We start from the raw sequence: 22,631 nt of genomic DNA, 5'->3' as shown, positions 1-22,631 counted from the left end.
CAAATAATGAATTTACATCTAACCACCGCCAATAATAACATTTAGTTATATTTATTATCTAGTTTCTAGGCTAGTAACTATCCATTATACGATTTATATTAAATTTTGTGCGTACAATGGAGTTTCCATGCTATAAAGTTAGACTAGTAATTTTCCGCCCGGTTTTAGAACAGACCTTTCATCTACACTTTTATACTCTCTGTCAAGTCGATAGTCGACACGGAGTACAACCACGTGTCAACACAGAAGTAATTTATAACAAAAGCTGGTGGTTAACAACAAGTCTATACCTCTCACGCAGCCTGGAATAATTATTTACACCTTTTAAAGTATCTGGAAAAGTGCCAGTATCCGCAACAACATGAGTTATGTTCTAAATGCAGTACTTTCTATAAGTTTATAAAACTGTCATCCCAGTGTATAATTATTACAATATTGAACAGTACATAAATATACGTTATAAATTACATATAACAAGTGACCTATGCAATATTTCAGTGAATAAACGACAAAATTCTTACAGTGTATATATGCATCGAGTTACTTAAGGTTACCTTGCTCAATACACACTGTTATAATGAATTATAAAGTATAAAGTATAATTGACTATAAAATGGGCACAACAGCTTAATATGTGCGTCCAAACAATTCTATTCATATAATTATACAATTATTATTATAATAATACATGTGCCGTATATTTTGGTTATGGACTATAGACCATACTTATACCATATTAATTAACATTCATTGCGAATACAGAACACGCCCGTAGATTCGCATATTATGTAACACCCATTAAATGCGTAACGAATATAAATAATTATGTCTGCTAATGCAGACATCTAACTTATTATTGTATGACAGTTAGCCTATTACTTATACAATATTTATAGTCTACCTAACATTTTTATATATTTATCTATTCAATTAAATGTAACTCAGTAACATTTATCTTAAGTACTACAATAAATTTAGCTTATTTAATTTAATTTTAAAGGATAGATACTTAGTGTATCTCTGTAATATATTACTTAATTATATGTGCTTCCTAGCTCTCTATTAGTATAAACAACTTATTACTAATAATTTCCTTTAACTATAACATTCACTTTCAATTAAATAATGTTTTATACATAATTAATTGCTGTCACACAGTGATTATTGTAAGTTTATACTCTCATATATAACTGACACTCGCATAAACAGAATCAACTTGAATGTTTCAAATAATTAACAACCGATTATTCCAGATATATTTATACTTCTGGATATATTTATACTTCTAGAGTTGCATCAACAACTATCTGCAATAATTGGTCTGTCAATGCAGACATCTAATCTGTTATTATATGACAATCCTCAGACTTATACAATATATATGTATGATTATTTTAATGTATTATATTTATGTATATACATATATCTATTCTAATATATACTATTTAGTAATATTTATATTTTAATACTACAATAAGTTTAAATTTAACTTCTCCAAATGGTGGATCGTTTAATATATTAATATACGATTCCAATTCAAATATTAATGATATTTATGCACAGTTAACTACCAAGTAGCACAACAGTTATTATAATTTATGCCTAACATATAACTAACGCTCGCCTAAGTATAATAAACTTAGATGTTTAAAGTACTAACTATCGATTATTCTTGATATATTTATACATCTAGAATTGCATCGACTACTACCTTTACACAATTAGCCTGTCGGTGCAGTCATCTAACCTATTATTACATGACAGTTATCTTCCACTTATATAATACATGTGTAATTATTCTGAATGTATTATGTGTATATAACTCGTGATTACGATTGATTATGACACAATATAATTTCGATTCAGACATTCGTAATATTCCAATAACTATTGCAGACACACAGTAGTTATTAAGCATAACCGTTTTCATATAATAAGACATATGTCTATAATGTTACTACTTTATATTACAGTTAACTATGAGTTGTTTTAACTCTTCCTATAGATTATTATCACAGTAATACGGTGGTTATTGCTGCTCATACCAGCTAACCAACAACATAAATTATGACACAGTCATATTTAACTCCGTTATCCAAAATAGACTTGTTAGTACATTATTATATAGTCTCACTAAATATAAAAGTGAACAATCAACTAACAACACTAATGGTGTGTCAACGGCATTTTATAATCAGTTATATGCTGAGATGTCAAATTTTTGTCAAATTATGACGGCTAGTCACTTAATGCCACAATGTAAATATTATGTCCACACCATTTGATGCATTCTCTGTTTCTGAATACAAATTATTGCTAGTAGTTTAGTTAACTGTAATACAATCATTCACACTGATTTAGAATTAACTACTGTGTTAACACGATAATAATATACATCAATTCCACTCTTATTGAGACACATGTCTATACTGTTGCTACGATATAATATAATTAGCTGAGTTATTCATTAACTCCTTCCTATGAATTATTATCGCAATAAGGCAATAATATTACTGCACATATCAGAGAAAAACTACAAGCATGAATTCTTACACAGTCATATATAACTACATACTATGAGTATAGATGTAAGCTTTCAACTAACTTAACACTAATGATGTGTCAACGGTGCATCATTTATAATGATTTATAGTCAATTTCACAATAAGTTTATATCGTTATGTCAAATTATGACATGATAGTCAATTAATGTCACATATAACTAATCTGTCGCACAGTCTTATTCAGTTTTATTGAGATCCTATTAATGTCTTTACTGTCACATAGCTTCCTATTATATCTTATAGAACGAAGTGCTGAGACAATTGTTCAGAGAATTATATAATTATTTAATTAAGTATTTAATTATGTAGTGCAACCATATAACTAACAATGTGAAATGACACATTATTCACTAAACTTAACATTATCACAAGGTTATCGTTTTATATCGATAGTTATATTCCATATATTATCAAACGTAGTCCTAATAGCAATTAATGCTTAATAATTATTAATATATTATTTCTTAAAGTGTGGTAAAGTACAACTCGGGTGTAGATCACGCGTGTCACGGATGCCACCCTATTGTTGAGCACGTGCGCGTTGCGCTCCAACCAAAACGCGTGCACTGCGCATCTACGTATTCATGACGTATGATTCTATCAGGCGTGCCACCACAGAATTGAGCACGCGCGCGTTGCGCAGAAAGAAATTAATAAGTTCTCTGCGCAATTCTGTGCTCACCTACACTTTGTCTATAATTCTAAGTTTATTATATAATTTCACCCACGTATAGCAATTTACAACAAACTTTGCACTAAAAAATAATCAGATATATTGTTTTATGCACGTACCTAAATTTAGAAGTGCCAAATACTCACTCTATGTAATAGATTGTCTTCACATGTGAGAGAGAGAGAGACAGAATTACACCTGTCATTAACGTCAATAATCTGTATATAAGAGTTAATTACACACCAAAAGTCAGTCCAATTAACTAAAATAGCACCACAAACTAATACACAATGGTCTCAAACAGTATATTCCACGTTAAGACATATATTTTTAAGTCTTACATGTCTTATATGCCACGTGTCAATTATCCCTAGGGGAAGCGGAGCCGGATCAATTTATTTCACTCAATAATTAATAATTACAGCTTCCCATCACAAAATCCACATAATTGGTGAAACGTCCCGAAAAAGGTTCTCACCATCGATGTTCCAAAAGACGTTTCTCGTCAAGAGAAACCGATTGGCACCAACTTTTTATAAAACGAAAATTATTTCCGTAACACCTAGAAGATAGTTTTTTTCCGTCTGGTGGCAAAGGACCTTTTTTTTTTGATAACCCTGGAGAAATGCTTTATGCATACCCTCGCTCTCGGGGGAGAGACGAGGGTTATGCGGGACTCCCAGACGCACCAAGTGTTGGCTGTCCGGTTTACCCGCTAAAACTCCAGGAGTAGCCGTCCGCGCGTCTGGAGGGGCAGGCGGGGACCCGGAACTGGCAATTGCAAGACTTCGGAATCCCCGGCTGGATTTCCCCTCTGCGCTTGGGACCCGGCAATCTTGAGTGTGTTTCTCCGGAGAAAGATAGGGATGTATGTGGGAGGAGGTCGGACGTGTCTTTACGCCCATTTGATCAACGAGCGACAGAATCCATCCGTGGCAACGGCATTGACGCATATCCTGTGGAGAGAGCATTCACACATTTTTCAGCCTAACGAATAATTGCTAGAAAACAATATTCGCAGACTAGAAAAATATGTGAGGCGCAAGTGGCTGGATCGGGAATCGAACCCGAGTCTTTCGCTTTCCGGGCAACTGCTCTAGACCACTGAGCTATCCAGACCTCACACCTAATGCTGCTTTTTAACACAGTGATATGCGACTCCAGAGCGATGTTGGTATCTTGCTCGATGGATGCAATGCCGATTGCCATGGAGGATCCTTGAAAAGGTCGCTCGCTGACCAAATAAGTGCCGGTGGAGGTACATGCTGGCGGTCGCGTACATGCTGGCTTCCGACTGGCCTTCCGTATAAAACGGCACCGACGAGCACAACGCCGTAGAGTGACCACATCCCCCAAGATCCCTCTAGTATATACTAAAATCCCCACTGTACCAAATAGCAGTGGCGGATGGACCCTAAGATAGGGCCGGGGCAGGCCTCCAGTGAATATTCGGCACCAGGGGGACCGCTCTGCATTCTTCCTCGGTGCCAATTCAGATTATGGACCATCCTTATCCGTTGTCCTTTTCCTGTAGAAAAGCTATCCTAATCCTCTTCCGTCATGCCCTTTCGTTTTCGGAGGTAACTTGTTTTCCTTCCGACTCTTTCCTCTTCCTCCTTCATTCCTTTTCTTCTTTCCCTTGTATATATGTGAGTATGTGAACGTGCGAATAATTGTGAATGGCAACGGTTAGTGATTAAGCACCCATTTAATCAATTAACCAATTATTTAATTAGTCAATTAATCAACCTTTTTTTTTCCCTTGCATAAGGTAAGTGAGTGTAAGTGTGTGTGTGTGTAAATGAATGCGTGTGTGTATGTATGTGTAGTGAATTCGTCGAACTCATACCTAACTTCCGCTCCCTATTTCTGCCTCTCTCCTCTGCCTTTCTCTTCTCTCATCTTCTTCTTTCCTACCCATTATCTTTCGGGCGAAGGTACTCATCGCATTAACCTACATAGAGCTCTTTTAATCTTCTCGACCTTCTCTTGAATATACCGAAAATGCTCTGCGAAGCTTAGCTTACTATCAAGAATCATCCCTAGGTATTTTAGCTTTTTCCCGATTGCTATTTTCTTACCCACTAGTATAAAGTAATCGTCATTCGGCGATCTTCTTCCTTTTTTGCCATAGAATATCATGGCTTCGGTCTTTTCAACTGCTACTCTAAGGCCAATGTTCCTAATTGCGCAGATCGTCCTTTCCACCTGCATACTCGCGTTGTATTTAGCTTCGTCGTACGTATCCGCAACCGATACAATCAATGTATCGTCCGCGGTATATTCAATCAGTTCGCACCCTTTTTCTTTTTTAACTTTCAGCACCCGGTCGTACACTAGGTTCCAGATCAGAGGACCTAGCACGGAACCCTGCGGGACGCCTCTTTCCACTTTCGTTTGAATTATTTTACATGTCGCATTCACATATTCCACACTCCGGTTTTCAAAGTAGCTGTTTAATATTTTCAAGTAATACGGAAATCTTTTTCTTCTCATCATCCTTTTAATTTCTTTCCATGGGATGCTATTAAATGCGTTTTCGATATCCAGACTTATTATCATCGCTACATTCCCATCCTTACGTGCCTCTACAACTCTTTCCTTGACCCTAGTTAGTGCGTCTATCGTTGATTTGTTTCTCCTGAAACCGTACTGGTTGTTAGCAACGGCGGAGAAGTGCAAACCTTTACTCACCATCTCATCGGTCCATCTTTCTATCCTTTCTACTATTACCCGTTCCAGGCCTTTCCCAACGTCATCAATCAGACAGATCGGACGAGCTTTACGTACCTTCTGTTCTTCAATTTTCCCCTTCGGTATCAATACTAGTTTGGCTCTTTTCCATTGTGCCGGAAACTCTCCGGCTCTCATACACTTGGTGTATATTTCCGCTACCTTATTAATCATGTTGTTAGGTGATTTTTTCCACATCTTGTTATTAATACCGTCTACTCCTGGGGCAGTGTTCCTGGCTCCTTTCCTTCTAACAGTCCTATTCGTTTCCACAAAGCTCACGTCCTATTCGTCCTTCCAATTATCCACAACAACCTCTCCATCCTCTTCCACCTCCGTTTCTCTAGGAAAGAGTTTGAAGATTACCTCCTTAAGTGTATCCTCCTCTAATACCTCGGTGAGTCCCGGACTGGAAAATCTCAATCTGTTTATCACCAACTTGTAGGGGATTCCCCAAGGGTCCCTATCAATCTCCCGAATCAAAGATTTCCATGACTCCTCTTTAGCATGAAAAATTGCCAGTACCAGGTCCTTTTTATTTTCTTTGTATTGTTTCTCGAGTCTTACCATTTCCTCTCGATTTACCTCATCTAACCTTCCTTTGTCCGCTCTTTTCTTTCTGTCAGATTTAGCCTTGGTCCACTTCCTTCTGCTCGTATTGCACTTTCTCCTAAGCTCCGCGATGTTCTCATTCCACCAATGTGCTTGCTTCCTTTTCATTGCCTTTCTGACTCTAACCACTGACATGTCCGCCGCTTCCGCCATTGTTTTCCTTATCCACTCGACGTCTTTTGCAATTTCCGTCCCTTCGATGTTATAGTTGTTACAGTTCCATTCTATTATTTCTTCGAACATTTCCTCATCCATCGCGTCGGTTTTCCATCGTGGGTACGCATTTATCGCAACGCCAGAGTTACCTATACGCTTATTTAAGTTAATACTAAACGTAATATAGTTATGGTCTGATAGGGATATCTCGTTTTTCTCAACCTTCCATTTTTCTATTTTGCCTGCAATTTGTTGCCCAAGTCAAATCTATAATCGAATTCCCCTGCTGTTTAATGCATGTCGATATTTCTGTTAGATTTGTCACCTCCATACAACTTATCAATCTCTTTCCTCTACAGGATGTATATCTAGAGCCCCATAACACAGAGTGCGCGTTAAAATCTTCTAAGATTATATGTTTTCCCTTTCCTAGAATTTTAATGTTAGCTTCTATCTTACTCAATATAACGGAAAACTCTCTCAAGTTAAATCTCCGTGAAATATAACACGAAATCATCACGATATTTTCTAGTTCTATCGCAACGAATTCTTCCTCTCTCACTACCTCTATTATCCTAGCTTTAATGTCAGGCATCCATGAAATAGCCGCACCCTTACTCCTACTACTTATCCAATTCTTTTCCGGGATGTGGATTGGCTCACTAGTGCGACTTCAATTCTCCTCTCCTTCATAAACTGCTGGAGCAAATTGTGTGCACCCCAGCAGTGATTCAAGTTAATTTGAACAATACTGAGGCTCCTCAACATACTCCATTTCCTCTTCCTCTTCCTCTTTTCTTCCTATGGATCCTCCTTCTTTGTATCTCCCAGTCTCTATTCCTTTAACCTTTCCTTCTGTTACCTTTCTCCTTAGCAGTTGTTTCACCCCATCCGCGGGCTTAACCATTTTACAAAAGCGTGATCCTATTCTATAATTCGCCGAATAACCTTTTTCCTCACAGAGGATACACCTCGGTTCCTTTCTTTCGCACACCTTTGCCGAATGTCCCGGAGCTCCACAGTTGTAGCAGTGCTCGTTTCTGTCTACCTTTGCTTGGCATGAAAATCGAACATGCCCGAACTCCCAACACCAGTAGCATTGCAGCGGCCTTTTTGCTAGTAACTCTACCCTCGCTACTGTCCATCCTATTCTGATATTTTCCTTTCCCGCCACTCTATTAGCCACAGCTAACGGGCAACGTGCCCATATCATGCCAAGGCCGTTATACATCCACTTGATTTGACCAACCTTCATTTCCTCCACATTGCATCCACCGAGATCTGCCACCGTATCCCTGACTTCTTCCGTTGTAGCTGATTCATCCAATCCAACGATTCTAATTTCCCCCATGGCAGTTGGTCTTGTTATCGCCACTTCCTCCTCACCCAATTTCTCCCGCAGTTTATCCGCAAGAATTCTTGCCTTCTCATTCCCTTCTTGTCCTGGAATTTCTATGAGTAGACTTCTGTTAATTCCTCTCTTGATCCTGGTAGTTTCAATTCCAAGATCGCCAAGTGAAACCTCTCGCCTAGCTTTCCTCAATACCTCAGCATAGCTAACTCCCTCGTCACGTGCTCGTATGGCAACCACCGCCGCTCTAGGTAGTCTCCTTAGCCTCGTACCACTTTGGGATCTCACTCCTCCACTTGTATCGGTTCCATTTCTAACCTTATTCCTACTTCTCGCTCTTCTATCTCCAGCTCTCGTCCATCCACCTCCTCGCTGGATGTCTTGTTCGTCAGTGCAAGATTCAAGTCTTCCTGATGATCCCGTTTTTCCTCGCTCTCCCAGTTGGCTACGATCCTGTCTATATTCTTCCCTAGGCGGGATGATTTGTACGTTCCCTACAATCCTAGGCTTTCCCCTAGTTTCCGTAGTACTCTCACTTTCTCTATTTCTATTAGTCTTTTTTCCTTCCCTAATTAACAGTTTCCTTTCCTCATTTAACATCTTGATTTTCCTACTAATCTCACTTACTTTCTCTTTGTTAATGTCTTTCTTTTCTTCTCTTTTTTCAGGTTCTTCTATAGGTTCTCTGGACGTTCCCGGAATCGTCGCAGTCATCGCTAGCAGTGCCTTAATCCGATCCGCCGTCGAAGGAGCCCGCCCCCTCGGAGTCTTCACCGGAGTCACCGCAGACGCATCGCTCGCAGCCGACATCGGACTTCCAGTGGTAAGTATTTTGCATATGCCTCTTAGCGGAGGCCTAAGTACCGGTCTTTTCTCTTCAATAAGTGCGTAGGTCTCCTGCAAAATTTCCTTGGTCTTTCCACACTCCTCTTTTTTTGAGTCTTCTATGCTCCAGAATTTCCTCTCTTTTTCCCTTATCTTCTCTACCTGCACATATTTTTCCTCCATTTCCTCGTACATGGATCTTATTCCTTCTATTTCTTTGTCCTTTTGGTTTTTAACCTGTTCCAGTCTTCCTATCTCTTTTTTTAGACGCTTATTTTCTGTAATTGCCTCCATCCTTTCCTTCTGTAGCAAGTTCGTATCACCCTGGATTTCCAGTTTCTCTACCATACATTCAATTACATCTTTCAGTCCCACTATTCTATCTCTTTCAATATTCCATCTATTACCCCTTGCAATTTACTGCATTTCATCCGTGCTGTGTCTATGTCATCCGTCAATTTTGTTGCAAAGACTTTCAGTTCTTGCACCGTCCATAGTCCACAATCTACCTTATTCCGCCTATTTTCTTGAGCTATTTTGTTAGGCAGTTTGTACATCAATCCTTTTCCTCTTCCATCCATCCTTTCTGTTTCCTTGCTCACTATCCTCGTCCTCCTTTGTAAGGTCCATATGTGTTTCCTCCCCCGTACTACTTTTCCCTTTTCCACTTCTCCTACTTTTCCCTCCCTTCTTCTTCTTTATCTGTCTTTGTTGGGAAGTACTTGCAGATGCCGTCGAGGTCGCACACTCTTCTTCATCACTAGAGATTCTGTATACCACACTACTTCTCTTTCCAGACAGTCTTGTGACCCTTTTCGATTCCTTTTCCTCCCTTCCCAATTTTTTCATTACATCTTCTGATCTTTCATCTACCTCCATAATATCATCTTCCTCTTCTAACATTTCTCCTTCTTTTTCTTTGTCCTCTAAATCATCAGCCGACCCAACGAAGGATGAGTCTTCCGAAAGATCTATCAACACCTCAGTATTACGACAAATCTTTTTTGATTTTATTTTCCTTTTCCTGATTGTGACTTTGTCATGTTCCTTTTCTTCTGATAGAGCTTCCTCACGCTCCTCTTCGCTTGGGGAGGGAGCCCCTGGCGAGGTCCGCGCCTTCCTTTTGCTTCCGAGTGTTTTAAATTTGTCTTCACCAGGAACTTCTCTCTTCATTTCAGGATCCTTTCCTATTGGGCTAGAAGCAAGTCCAGCCGCCAACGGGTCTTCACCTCCTGCCGTGTCTTCGATGGTAGCCAATTTATGCTCCTCCCCCGTCGATGGAGAGCGAGCAGGCCCTGCGTTGGATGGAAACATACCCGCCCCAGGGACCGTAGGGCTGGTACGCCTGCCGCTGAGGCTCCGAGACCTCTGCGGCCGTAAGTTTATATTCATGTCCTTGTCCATATCCATTGTTTTCGATTTTGGGAACAGCATTCGAGTGTCCCCGTCTCTAGGGTGGTTGGGTGTCTCGAAACCCCGGGTCCACTCAACCCTAGAGGAGCCAGAGGTCATCTCCGACCCCAATTCCTGCAGGGACGATTCTTGGTGTTCTTCAGATTTAATCAGCAGGCTCGATACATCGTCCATCTGCTGTTCAATATTAATCAGGATGTTCTTCTTGTCCTCAATCCGCTTGCTGATATCTCGTAACACAGCCTCGGAGAGGTCGATCTCTTTGATCATCCTCGTATTGAGGATGATGTCTAGCTCCAAGTCGCTATCCTTCTCTTGATCACAGATGGAGTTTCCCTCTGCAGTTCGTTTCTTTCATACTGTGAAGACGACCTATTCTCCGGAGAGGGTGTCACCCCTCTCAGAACGCTAAGTTCAGCGCCTAAGTCGTGTTCCCGTGCCTCAAATATTCTAATTCGATGTATCAAGTACATTTTGGCTAGGCACATTCGATGACCGTAATCGTACAGCAGCTTCAAATACGCGATCGTGGCGCGAGTATTATTCCTAAATGCCAGGTTTTGTTTCTCCGCAAAGTAGTTTTCCACTACATGAAGATTGCGTATGGCACAACCAAATACTTCCTCCAGTGAAGTATTGTTTCGATTTATCGTACTCATGTACTCCTGGATATCCAAAATCCTCTCCATAGTGCTTACATTTAGCTGTTCTAAACAGCCTTTTTATAATCCTATTCTATACGTTTATTATGACTTTCGCTAATAACCTATTCTTTTATAATTACGATTAATTAAATTCCAGCGCATCGAGAGGGTGAATAAGGACAATCAATAGCCTGTCCCTCCAACGCGCATCCAAAATAGACGACTAAAAGATTCTGCGCAGCCCGACTCCAATTTCAATCCTACGACCGAAGGGGGGTGTCGAGTAGATACGACTCCACCCGGCGCGCACCCTCCTTAAAGCATACAGATCTACTGCGCAGCAGCCAAACCCAGCACTTCCGGTCTTCGTTTTCCAATTGCTCATGGCTGGCGAGTGCGCCTGTGCAATTCCTTTCGATTTAAATTTGCAAACCAGCCTTGTGTGTGCACGCAGTCTATGACCACACTGCGCTCGGAATATCCTATTATTCTATTATAAATAAGTTTAAACGACTTCCGGTACCTCTATAGGGTGGATAAGGGCAACCGAAAGCCCATCCCCCTGTCGCGCATCTAAAATCAACAACCAAAAGTTTCTGCGCAGGCCGACTCTAATTTTAGTCTTGCGACCGGTGTGGGGGCGCCAAGTAGATACAGTTTCACTCGACGCGCATCTCCCCCAGAACCTGTGCACCTACTGCGCAGCGGTTAAACCTTGCACTTCCGGTCCTCGTTTTCCTGCTGCTCACTGATTGGTGAATGCACCTGTATAGTTCTTTCCGTCCAAACTTGAAGGTCAGCCTTGTATATCTGTCTGTTGCTCATGCCTGACCTCCCCGACACACCAGCAAACTTCCGTCTGCGCGCGCAAAACTATAGTTCCAGTATAGCGAGGGGATGGATAAGGACAACCGGAAGCCCATCCCCCCGTCACGCATCCAAAATAACCAGCCAAAAGTTACCGCGCAACCCGACTCTAATTTTGGTTTTACTATCGGAAGGGGGCGCCGAGTAGATGTAATTTCGCCCGACACGCACTTCCCCAAGAGTCTGTAAGCCTACTGCGCAGCGGTTAAACTTTGCACTTCCGGTCTCTATTTTCAAGCTAAACACCGATTGGCGAATGAGCCTGTGCAGTTCCCTTCAGCCTGGAGTTGAAAATCAACCCTGTATATCTATTCAATGCTCATGCGAGATCTCCCCGGCACATTACCAAACATCGGTCTACGTGCGCCTATTTTAAGAACAAGCCATGCTCGATGCCTCCGGCCGGTACACAAGATGGCCGCCGCGCATCTGTCAGTACACGCTAGTGCGTGCCTCTGCTTTTGTTGTTCAAAATACCGCTAATTATCATCTCCTCGGATAAAATACGGCACGCCAGCGATATTTGTCCGCGCAAGTTCCAAGTGTATATAAGTCACAACTTACAGAAGTTCCTACCAGTGTCATAAACAATGACCGAAGTGCATCGCAGACAGCACGTCGTTGTTACTTTATTATACAATAATTCAGCAGTTATTTGTAATATATGCTAACTACCTGTCTTTTCCAGTGTTTGCCGCATGGAGCTCATCGCAAATAAATTTCCGGATATAAGTATTCCGTGCTTGTTGTTGCAACCAACAAATATATTCTATGTCACAAGTGCATTCCGTCGCTATTTCATTATTTTGAGACGGGATGTCTCAGCACTCCTACGCTGATCCAAAGGATTGAATCAAGTTTGTTAAGATAAGCCAGATCCTTAGGTAACAAAATTATAAAATCTATTATACTCCTGGTGTATCTTTCACAATAATAGACTTACATCCGTTATCCTTTAAGATTATAAACTATCATTCCCGCTTATATTATGATTATATAATGATATCATTATTATGACATTATACAGTAACCTAACCTAATATCTCATGTTACAGGTACACAATTCTGCGACATTAATCTCTGCAGACGGATAAGCTTAGCATACTGCATCGACACAGAGCATTGCAATGCAATTGTGACATAAACCAGTGTTTCACTAGCTAACCTAATTATTTGGTATTGTCAGCTATATTCAGCTGCCTCGATATACCCGTAGGCAAGTTACATGAATAAAGTCCGGTTTTAGCTTCAATTTCCGATTATATTAATTCCTGTTGCGCATGTCTCTTTTTTGTTTGAATTTATCAATTTCAAGCTATTTATCACCCCATTATATGACTCGTGATTTCTTAGTGTTCAGTGTGTTATTTACCACTAACTATCTAAAACTTATTTATTTTTCCCAGATCTATAACAACTATAACTGTCGCAAGAAGTGCAGCAGCATAACCTGAGATCCTCTATTGCTAACCAAGTCGCGTTATTGTTTTTGAGGACGGAGAGACTCAGCTCATCAACATCAACTCAGAAAATTATAATAGCGATACATATACTAAGTGTTGGGGCAACAGTTCTTATAGTAAATTTATTAATTACTTAACTTCCTAATATTCTTAAGGTCGAATTCACTTAACTTACCTAATTTCCACAATTGTCATTATCTATCCTGATTATTTAATAATATTAAAAGTATCAAGACTTTATTTGTATAGTTTCTTTCATATTTAATGGAATTTAAATTACGCTAATATATATTCACAACAATAAGTTTAAATTTCTTCGTTTGCTGTGTTCTGATACTGAATTACTAATCATCTTACTTATTTCCTCAGATATGCAACAACTATAATTATTACAAGAATTGCAATTACCCGAGATCCGGTATTACCAACCAGGTCGCATTATCATCTCTATTTCTGGGGACGGAGAGATTCGGCTCATCTACATCAATTCAGACAATGTATTAGCAATACATGAACCAAATATTAGAGTAAAAAATCTTATAGGTTTTTTAACTACTTGACTTCCTAATATTCTTAACGTCGAGTACATTTAGTTACTCAATTCCCACAGATATCATTAACCATTCCACTTATTAATAATATTAAAGTTCGACTTCCACTATAGTTTTTTTATATTAGTCATCATTTTTATTAGCTATCCTAAGTTATTTAGTAATATTAAGATATCAAAATTTTATATTAATATACTTCCCTTAAGGTTAGTAAGATATTAAACCAAATATTAAAATAGAAATCTTATAGCAGATTTGTTTACTATTTAACTTCTTAATACTCTTAAAGTCAAATCCACTTAAATCACTCACATTCAGCTATTCCAGTTATTCAACATTAAATGTATCAACGTTATACCAGTATACATGAATAAAGATCAGTTTCAACTACAGTTTTATTATATCCGTCACAATTATCACTGTTTATCCTAGTTATTCAATAATATTAAAAGCATCAAAGTTATATTGATGTTATATTAATTATATTAATACACTTCCTTTAGAATTAAACTATTTACCATCTTCTAATATTGAATTAATAATACTCTCACATTATGATTAAGATTAAACATAATATTATCTCCTTAAGGAAGCCTGCAATTTCTATCCTGCATGTTGCATTCGGTGATGCGCATATATACATAAATATATATCACTCACTCACATCAGCATTCCAACGTCTCAAAACTAAGTAGTATAAATAGTATACTAAATGTTCACAGATTATTTATCCATATAACAGCGAAGGCTAGGGTCTCATCGTAACAAACATTTAGATAAATTCTTCGCCACGAGAAATTCTTCGCCTTAATTCGCCGTACTAATCTCCGATCATTCTCTGCGAGGTACAGAATTTCATTTATAGAGAACCATGGTACCGCATGCACCTGTCACAATTATTTTGCACAACAGGCGTAAGTCCACTTGCATAATTAGTTCGCCTTATGTATGTTCAACCAGCAAGATTGTCTCGTGCAAATTTTGCATTACAGTCTGTGATGAAAGTGATCAGAATTATCTCAATTATTATTACTAGTCTAACACTATCCTATCGCAAAGTTGAACAAGTCAGTAGATAATTATAAACGTCTATAATAGAATTATGACCTACTTGTGAGGACGATACAATCACAGCCCGCTTACACAGCCAGGATAGCCACGCCGTCCGCCAACTTCCAATATATAGCGAATCCACTGCCAAAAATTCAACCAACCAAGTGCATTTCCAACATCGCAAAGATGATGCTAGCTATAGCCGTACTCTCAGCAAGAAACAGTCATGCAGTGCGCTAACCTCGGTCTGTAACAAGACCATCACCACTCTTGATCCTCCAATTGCATTTCCAATGTGTAATTCACTCATATGCAGTCTTGTAGAAATCTCATTCCCATCAACCACATGGATCAATATACTGGAAAAAACCACTGGCAAATGTCAGCCACAGGAGGGTGAAAACCATCTTTCGTGCAGTCTTGCATCCTAAAGCGTGTTATGTGGACCAATGTAGATTAAGAGTTCCTACGATTAGCAATGCAAATAAACAATGCATAATAAAATAATATCAAATAACAAGTTTATACCATCACATAACTCTGTCAGCACTATGTTATATTCAAAATATTCCATGTAATATCAATACCGGGTAATATTTTCGACGTCACGTATGAATAGCCAAGTATTTCGTTAAATAATTAACTTGCTGTCATTATCCTTGCTATTGTTGTATTTATATAATAATCTGCACCGTGTAGCAGAGAGCAGTTCAGAGGTGCAATCACGATAACCACGAGCACCAACCTATTCTTCAACACGCGCGCATTGCGCGCGAGTCTAAGAATTCTATACTACGCAGACACGTGACTGCCTGCGTCACGTCGTGCAGGCCTGCCACCCCAAGATTGAACGCGCGCGCGTTGCGCAAAGCGACTCAAATCGCTACACTGCGCATTTACACTCACGTCTGCACCAAAAGTCAAAATTGTTAATTTAACGTCAATAACATATGCAAAACCGCACAGCGTATAATTAATTGATCACTTCTATCACGTTACACTACACTATGGCTGAGAACAGTCCTAAATCATCTTTATGAAGTATGTAACTGCATGTGTCATCTCAACATTAGAGGAAGAGAGAACTACCCGATATTTAACAATTGATTGTTATAATACTAAACACCAGATTGTAAAAATATATGTCAACCACTACGTAATTAGACACTACACTCCATCAGAAAACGTGTCTTAAATATTTTTCGCTCCTGAGAATTATTTTTTAGATTCGCAGAGAACCACGTGGATATCCCTAGGGAAGGTAGAGCCGCACAACATTTTTACATTAATAATTAATGTTTGTGACTTCCCCGGGCAAAATCCACATGATATATTACACCTCAAACGTCACTTTTTTCAAAGTACATCTCAAAACGTTCCCCGCATCGAGAAACGTCGAAAAAACTCAACTTATATTTTTCTCTCACTAATACCCCAACTAGTGGAGTTGGACTTAGTTTTTGAACTCGACCTAATCTAACCTTTTTTTTTTTACCGTACGGAAGGAAGAGAAATGCGTTTACGCAGACCCTGGGGGCGGAAACCCCAGAGTACTGTCGGACTCCGGTCCTAACCGACCGACTACCGACTAAAACTCTCCCCTTATCGGGCGGTGTTTCTGCCTCTAGAGTTGTCCGTACCAACGGTACTGCATTGCATTTCTTCATCGGTACGGACCTCAGTGTGCCAGTGGCGACCCTTCCTTGTCCGCGTCTTTCCTTCATCCTTCACCTTCCAATCCTCTTTTCGATCCTGACTATCCTTCCTTCTTCTCCTTCTTACCTCTTTTTATGTGTGGTTTGCTTAACTCTGCCTTGCGTTACTCATGTTACATCTCTTCATAAAACTCCATCTTCTCCTCCTCCTTGTCACCCTCGGTTCTTTCCTCTCTATGTCTCCGATCCTCTTCTTCTCTCTTCCGATCCTCTCTCTGTTATCCTTCTTCCAGGTAACTGTCTCATCTTTTCCGGTATCTTTTCCATTTTACACCAGCGTGATCCGATCCTGTGGTTTGCTGGGTATCCTTTTTCCTCGCAAATAATGGATCTTGAATCTACGCTTGTGCATGCCCTGGCTGAGTGTCCTTCCTTTCCACAATTATAACAATGTCCCTTCCTGTCCACATTTGCCTTGCATGTGAACCGAGCATGCCCAAACTCCCAACATCGGTAACATTGAAGCGGTCTCCTAGCTAACATTTCCGCTTTTGCAACCGTCCATCCTATCCTTACTCTCCCTTCATTCACTACATTATTAGCTGTTACCAAAGGACATCGGATCCAAATCATACCTAAACCGTTATACATTTGCTTGATTTCTCCAGTTTTCACCTTCTCCGCGTTGCAATCACCATAATATGCAATAATGTCCCTAACTTCCTCTTTCGTAACCGACTCGTCAAGTCCCGTAATCCTTAATTCCGCTGTAGCCACAGGTCTGGTTATAGCTACTTCTTTTTCTCCTAGTTTCTCTCCCGTAGCTTGTACACTAGCACCTTTGCCTTTTCGTTACCCTCTTGTCCCGGTATCTCTATGAGTAAACTGCCAGTTATTCCTCTTTTTATTCTAGTTTCCCCTACACCTAGGTCCCCGAGACAAATCTCTTGCCTAGCTTTTTTCAATACATCCGCATAACTAACATTTACGTTCCTAGCCCTTATTGCTACTACGGCCGATCTTGGAGGCCTCCTTTGTCTCATTCCGCTTCTTGATCTCTCTCTTTTCCCTGTATTTGTTCTCTCTGTTTCTCTCCTCCTAGCTCTATCCCCTCTATTTGTGACTATTCTCCAATCTCCATCTTGTTGTATCTCCTGTTCAGCCGTACCTTGTTCCGTTCCTCTTGGTGGTACAATTTGCACATTTCCTATTATCCTCGGCTTTCCTCTCGATTCCCCACTGCTCTTCCTCTCTTCAGCTGATGTAATTTCCTTTCCTTCCCTGATAAGCAACTTCCTTTCTTCCGCTAACATTTTTATTGTTTTGCTAATTTCTTCTATTTTTTCCTCATTAATATTTCTTTCTTTTTTCTTTTCAGGTTCCTCCTGGGGCCTTTGCATCCTCGCCGAGGTCGACGCGGAAGTCGACCCAGATGCCCTCGCCTCATGGTCCGTCAACGTAGGAGATTGTCTTTTCGGGATCATCGCAGGAGTTCCAGTAAGCGTCATCTTCTCTTTCACCATTGGATTTTTAACGGTAAGTATCTTTCTTACGCCCATTAGCGAAGGTCTGAGTACCGAGTACTCTTCTTCCAGCTGAGCATAAGTTTCATGCAAAACTCCCTCTATCCCTTCTCTACTCCCTTTCTCTCCACTGTTCCAAAGTCTCCTGTCCTTTTCCATCTTCTTTTCCGCTTGTACATACTTGTCCTCCATCTCCTCATACATCATTCTTATACCTTCTATTTCTTTATCTTTCTGACTCTTGATTTGTTCCAGTTTTTCTATCTCCTTCTTTAACCGTTTGTTCTCCACCGTCACCTCCATATTTCTAGTCTTGTAATATTGTGTATCACCTTGTACCTCTATTTTATCGATCAAGCACTCTATCACATCTCTCAGTCCCAGCACTCTGTCTTTGATAACACCACTTATCATCCCTTGAATCTTGCCACATTTCGACCTTGCCGTCTCTATGTCATCCATCATATTCCTAGCAAAGTCTTTTAGCTCTCGTATCGTCCATCCGTTGTATTCCACCTTGTTCTTCCTGTTCTCTTGTGCGACCTTATTGTGCAATTTAAATGTTTGTCCTTTTACTCCTCCATCTCTTCCTTCCGAATTTACCTATTCGTCTTCGTCATCATCATCTTCATCCCTTGTTAAATCCGTAACGTACTCATCTTTCTCCCTATTTCCTGTGTTTCCCTCTTTCATTCTGTTCTCTCTGTCCCTTCCTTTCTTATGTCTCTTCGTGGGTTGTGCCTGGGAGGATGTGCTCATCGACGCCGTCGAGGCTGCCTCACCTTCTTCACCACTAGAGATTCTAAGTGTACTCCTACGGGTACTCCTCTTCCTTGCGGTGGATTTCGCAATCAACTCGTGGTCCTCCTCCTCGCTCTCTTTCTGTTCTGTAGAATGTCCCTCACTTTCCATTATTCCTACTGGATAGTCTACCTCCATTGTTTCCTCCCTTTTCCCTCTCGTCCTATATCCTTTCTCCTTCTCTATTCCAGAAACGCTTCGCATTTCATCCATCGTCTCGTCCAGAGACGAATCCCTTGTGAGATCCACCGACGCCTTGGTTTTTAGACAGGCCTTTTTTACTCTGTCCTTCATCTTCCTGAGAGTAACCCTGACTACCCTCTTTTCTCTCTGTTCTAGCGGGGCCTCCTCTCTTTCCTTTTCGCTCAGGGAATGTGCGCCGGGCGAATCCTGCGCTTTCCTTTTGCTCCGAGTTAGTTGGAACGGCTCTTCTCCCATAGCTACTTCCTCTTTCTCCGGGCCATCTCCCGATAGATCTTCAGTGAGCGCAGTCACAGGTAAATCCTCTTCTAACTTTGTATCTTCGATAGTAGCCACTTTAAGCTCCTTCCCCGTCGGTGGAGAGCGAGCAGGCCCTACGCTGGATGAAGACATACCAGCCCCAGGGACCGTAGGGCCGGTACGCCTGCCACTGAGGGTTCGAAACCTCTGTGACGGTAAGTTAGTTTCCTTCTCTTTGTCCATGTCCATGCTAGGTTTATTTTTTGGGGGTGAGAATCGAACACCCCCCACTCTATAGCGATTGGATGTTTCCAAATCCGGGGTTCGCTCGACCTACCCTACAGGGGATGTGACTGTTATAAATCCCTGTATTCACCTCGGACGATTCCTTACACCCAAGTGATGCTTTTATTTCATTGGATACATCGTCCATTTGCTTCTCGATGGCCGTAACCATGTACCTCTTATCTTCTAGGCGCAGACTTAAATCTTCCAGCGCCGTCTTAGATAGGTCAATTTCGCCTATCATCCTCGTATCCATAATTATATGGATAGAGTATCCATATATGGATCCTCGTATCCATAATTATATGGATTGAGCTCAGCATCGCTCATTTCGTCGCCTTCTTGCGTGTTGTTTTTATAACACGGCATATTAATTACACTATAAGATGATCCTTCCAAGGGGGGTGGAGTTAGACCTCTAAGTATGCTGACCTCTAGTTTGAGATCCCGCTCGCGTACCTCAAACAATTTAATTTTGTGCAGCAGATAAGATCATGCTAAGTCCATTTGCTGTTCATAATCATATAATAGCTTGATGTATGCTATTGTCGAACGGATATTATTCCTTAGCTTAATATTCTGTTCCAAACTAAGAAAACAGTCCACAGTATATAAATTACGCAAAGCACGATCTATTAATTCCTCCGCAGTGACTTTCCTTTTAGCTAGATTACCCATAAGGTCGTGGATATCTAGTACTCGTTCCATTATCCCAGGTTTAATTCTCGTATCTGGCTAACCTAATTTACTCCTACACGTCTGCACGCAAACGACTCAAATGCAACTCTGTGTCCCAGTTTACCCGTACAGGCATTGTCTCATGCATTCTAGGCTTATTCGTAAGTCTAGTAATTTTCACCAGGGCCGCTGATCTATGCATTATATAGTCAATAAGAGCCCACGCTGACAAACGGTATTAATTTAATTATGACTAACTAAGCAGGTATCTATCCTAGTATCTAAGTTTATATGAATTATTCAAATAGTGACAGACCTAAAATTAACAAAAACTTTGTTTACAGCAGATACACCAATCCCTATGCCGTATTTACGTCTGGAACACTTCCAAGGAGATATCACTAGTACAGCTTATATTATTGTTTGTCCAATTAATCTTTTGCTAATTTTATAATAATGTCTTCCGAGCAGTGTTATATATATTAGTGGAAGGGCGTGTACTTTCAGTATACACCAGTCACTATTGCACCGTGCCCGCTACTAACCTTCCAGGTGTGCACCATTAATAAGGTCACATCGCGGTTTAATGCGGCGAACATCATACATAACAACCTCAGTCAAAATGGATGGGACACTCACCAGCAAATACACCGCATCACTCCATAAATTCCCTAAATACCACACAGAAATATCCAAGTGGACTTAGTCGCACATCACTTAGGTCGCTAAACACTAGTTACACAGTTTAATCTTCGCAGCTCAATGTCACGGGCAGAAAAACATTCCTTACTCAGTTAAATGTAAACAAAATATGCAATGCTCCAAGCAACTGAGTCTTCCCAAAAACACCGAGGATACACTTTCCCCTTATTTACTTTAGGGGATATGCACTGTCAATCCGAAATTTTTGGCAGAACCAAACTTGTACAGTCCGTAGTACCAGACTAAGGATAGACATCCAGCCAGGAAGTACCATCCAATCTGGTACAATTCCACCCAACGCGCATCTCCAAAGTAGCACAGGAACCTACTGCGCAGCAATCGAAGTTTACACTTCCGGTCATGCGAATTCCCTACTGCCTAGATAGTACCTTAAATGGCGGTGTCGTCTCACCCCAACGCGCATCCCAGAGAAGCCCACAAATCTACTGCGCAGCGTTCAAAGATTGCACTTCCGGTATGTGTATTCCAGTAATATGGTAAATAATGATAACGATCCACATAACGCGCATCCTCGGAGAAGCGTGCAAACCTACCGCGCAGCGCTTAAAGTTTGCACTTTCGGTATGCGATTTCCAATAGTCTGTTAGGTAACGTCTATGTCAGTACCGATTTTCCGTTGTAATATTTGTTCCCTCTCGAGTTGTAGCCACGACGGTTGGTAATAATGTTTCCCCCTATTTCCGGTTATTATATGGATAATATATGACGTCACAAGTTAAGATTCAAACTATTCTGTTAGTACAATTCGAGGGAAAGAACTTGCTTTATAAAAAGTCACATTCCAATGAAGACGCACGACTCTAATTTTGCAGTTATCGTATACGGGGCATTCCAGCGTATTGTTACAAGTAAGTAATTAGCATATATATATATATATATATATATATATATATATATATATATATATATATATTATATATACAGGGTGACCCATTTTAACTTAGGCAGCCAAATAACTCGAAAAATAAGCAAGATAGAGAAAAATGTTTTAGACAAAAGTTGTATGGTTTCGAGGGGGCCATAAGATGGTATCATTGGTTTGACCTTGAAGAGTCATTTGAAGGTCACGTGAAGGTCACTTCAATTTTTTTAAATGGAACATCCTATATATTTTTGTACATTCTTGTAGCTCATCTCGAGAGCTTTCCAAAACACTATAATTAAGTACATTTTCGTTAAGTACTTTTTGAGTTATGAGGCTTGAAATAATTTCTTAATTTTACATAAACCGTAAAATATCTTGTAAAATATTCATTTTTCGATTACCTTACCTTAATAGTTTTATGTACAAAATAATGAGAGGAATCAATTGGTGTAAAGAAAACACATAGTTGTTTCGAAGAAAAAATATGTAATTTGCAATTAACAATTCCATATTTTTTCTTAAAAACAACTATGTGTTTTCTTTACACCAATTGATTCCTCTCATTATTTTGTACATAAAAGTATTAAGGTAAGATAATCGAAAAATGAATATTTTACAAGATATTTTACGGTTTATGTAAAATTAAGAAATTATTTCAAGCATCATAACTCAAAAAGTACTTAACGAAAATGTACTTAATTATAGTGTTTTGGAAAGCTCTCGAGATGAGCTACAAGAATGTACAAAAATATATA

At 39.9% G+C, this 22,631-nt stretch overlaps 1 long non-coding RNA gene across 1 annotated transcript; it reads left to right on the top strand.

The window, feature by feature from the left end:
- The first annotated feature begins 12,909 nt into the window (after positions 1–12,909).
- Positions 12,910–13,922, top strand: LOC145961289 (uncharacterized). Its single transcript, XR_014435608.1, has 3 exons — positions 12,910–13,054; positions 13,245–13,417; positions 13,671–13,922. It is a non-coding gene; the product is annotated as an uncharacterized LOC145961289 (long non-coding RNA).
- The last annotated feature ends 8,709 nt before the right edge of the window (positions 13,923–22,631 follow it).

This window comes from Camponotus vicinus, unplaced genomic scaffold (genome assembly GCF_025532165.1).
Source record: "Camponotus vicinus isolate PSW18456_S1 unplaced genomic scaffold, iyCamVici1.0 SCAF_11, whole genome shotgun sequence".
In the NCBI taxonomy this organism is placed as follows: domain Eukaryota; kingdom Metazoa; phylum Arthropoda; class Insecta; order Hymenoptera; family Formicidae; genus Camponotus; species Camponotus vicinus.
This window is presented reverse-complemented; position numbering and strand designations above follow the sequence as displayed.